Source organism: Mustela nigripes, chromosome 15 (genome assembly GCF_022355385.1).
Source record: "Mustela nigripes isolate SB6536 chromosome 15, MUSNIG.SB6536, whole genome shotgun sequence".
In the NCBI taxonomy this organism is placed as follows: Eukaryota; Metazoa; Chordata; class Mammalia; order Carnivora; family Mustelidae; genus Mustela; species Mustela nigripes.
Window position 1 is genome coordinate 1,304,439 of NC_081571.1, and position 2,542 is coordinate 1,306,980.

The following is a 2,542-nucleotide window of genomic DNA, read 5'->3' on the forward strand; positions in this document are numbered from 1 at the left end:
ATATATATATATGTATGTATCTATATATGTGTGTATATATATATATATATATATATATATATGTGAATGAAGAATGATGTTGAAAACCTGATCATTGAGACATTTTCTTTGTAGAAATGTCCAATGAAAGTACAGAATTCTGTTTTCTATGCCAACCATAAGTATTTAAAATCCCATTCATTTATAGAACTTTGATTTTTTTTTCTATCTCCACCCCCTAAAGATAGAGATCATATTGCAGTATCTGAATAGTACTCTAAAACTTAACCAATTTTATTAGGATTTTTGTATTGCCTTCAAATATGACTGATGCATATGTTGGATAAAATTATTTTTAGAAATGCCACTCCCAAAATAGTTGTTAAAGAAAGTCAAGCTAGTTTAAATAAGATAGTATCACATTTTACTATGAAGATTACCAGTGTAGTAATTCTGATATTTCAGATGATTAAAGAACAGAGAAACTGATGGATAAGATAAAGTATATCTTGAGGGAAATTACATTCGGTGTTAGATTGTTTGGCTTTTAAAATTTAATTACTTCTTATAGAAGATTGCATTAAAAAACTTTGTGCTTCTGCATAGCAGTTTATCCGTTCAGACCTTTTCTTTTAGAACAAGGAAGTTTACTGAAAATCCTACTTTATAAAGACTGAGCAAAATGCTAGCTGCAAATTATTGTAAAGAAATCGTTTGGCTGACTTCATAGAGCATGTGTGTTAATCATATTGTCTTGTTTCTGATTCCTGACTCACCACGGTGACATTAGTTTTTTAAAATTATTGTGGGGAATTTGGGCTATTTTCCACAGTGGTTAGGCAATGTCTACATGTCCCTTAGATATTTCTCTCTTGCTTAGGATAAATGTTAGCATTCAGAAAGTTTTGCAATCATGATATGGAAAATTTCACACTTGTAATCACTGTATATTTAAGCAATAAGTAGCAGAAATGTTTTTGGCATAAAATCACTTTATAATGTTCTAACTTGTTTTATAAGTTTGAATAACATTTCTGTCCCTTAATTTTATATTTGTTGATTTGATAATGAGACTGACAGTAGCAAATCTGATACTACTTTACTAAAAAGATTGCTCATTGTCTGTTTAATGAAGAAAAGTGGGTAACATGTTTAAAATATATACTACAAAAATTTCCCCCTTTTCCGGAAGTACTTCAAGCACTTTTCCTATAAATGCGTATTGTTGATTAAAAGGTGGTTAATCCTAACCATCTTTTATTCTTCAAAGTGGTGCTATATTCCATCAAGCAATAATGTTTGCCCCAAATGTCATTTAACATTAATTCTACCAAATACCATACATTTCTGCCGTGGTACTACTATTAAGCACCTTGTCTTGCTATTTACATTTCCTTTATTGTACATTTTAGCTTTCCTAAACAGAATGTCTACATAATTTTGATCGTAACATTATTGAGGATTTAGAGCTCTTGTTTTTGTCTTGAATGCAATCTAAGGATTAATTAACTTGACTCTCAGGGGGAAAAGGAAAAAAAAAACTTTATAAGAATTGTCTGTTCTGTGAAACTTATTTGACCTAGAATACATTTCATCGGTTCCTGGATGTCCTTAGTTTATGTGGTCCTAGCTGACTGCTGAGAAAAAAGACAGTGAAATGGTAGTAGTTTCTTTTTGCTTTTAAGTGATTTCTGATTATAGCATCCTGTAAATATAACTTATTGTCTTTAGATATCTATTGGAGATGCTATATTTTTTTGTTCGGAAGATTTTGCCATTTTAAGTTTTTATTCATACTGATAAGGTTGACTTTCCCATGCAAATTGAATCTTCATTAGCACAATTTTTAGGTTATAAACTGTATTAGGTAATATAAGACATTAAAGGATTTTTCTAGGCAAGAAGCTCAACTTTTTTTTTCTTTTTTGGCCATAAAAATACTTTTATTACACAGAGTTGTTACCAGTGTGTTAAGCATAATTGAGATAGGAAGAAGATGCATATTGTACTGTGCATTCAGACTTTTGTCACTGTTTTTCTAATGGAATTTCCCTATGTCCTGGCCAATTTGGAATGGGGTACATCATTTATGGAGTAATTTGGACGTGGGTAACTTGCTTATGCATAATATTATGGATTACAGTAATGACAAAGTCATAAAATTGCAAATTTTTGGTTTGTACTACTCTACTGTGGGTTCATTTAATCTGAGATCTTAAACATCTTGCAGTCTTAAATCACTATAAAAATTTACACTTTTATTTTACCAGTTACATCCAAAATGTATTATGTCACTTATGTTCTAACACTGACTGTAGGGTACTGTCCTTGTTCCCCTCAAACAAACTAGTCATGAAAGTGTACATGAAAATATTTTTAAAGAATAAATTTCTTTAACTAAATTATAATACTTCTGGATTTCCCCCCTTAATAAGCCCCTTACTCATTTTTAGAGAAGTTCTTTGAATTTGTTAGTCCATTTTACTTTGTTTTTAGGGTAGAATATTTCTAATGCTGTTTTCCCGTATTAAGTACTTTTGTTGTTTTTGGGTTTGTAATACTT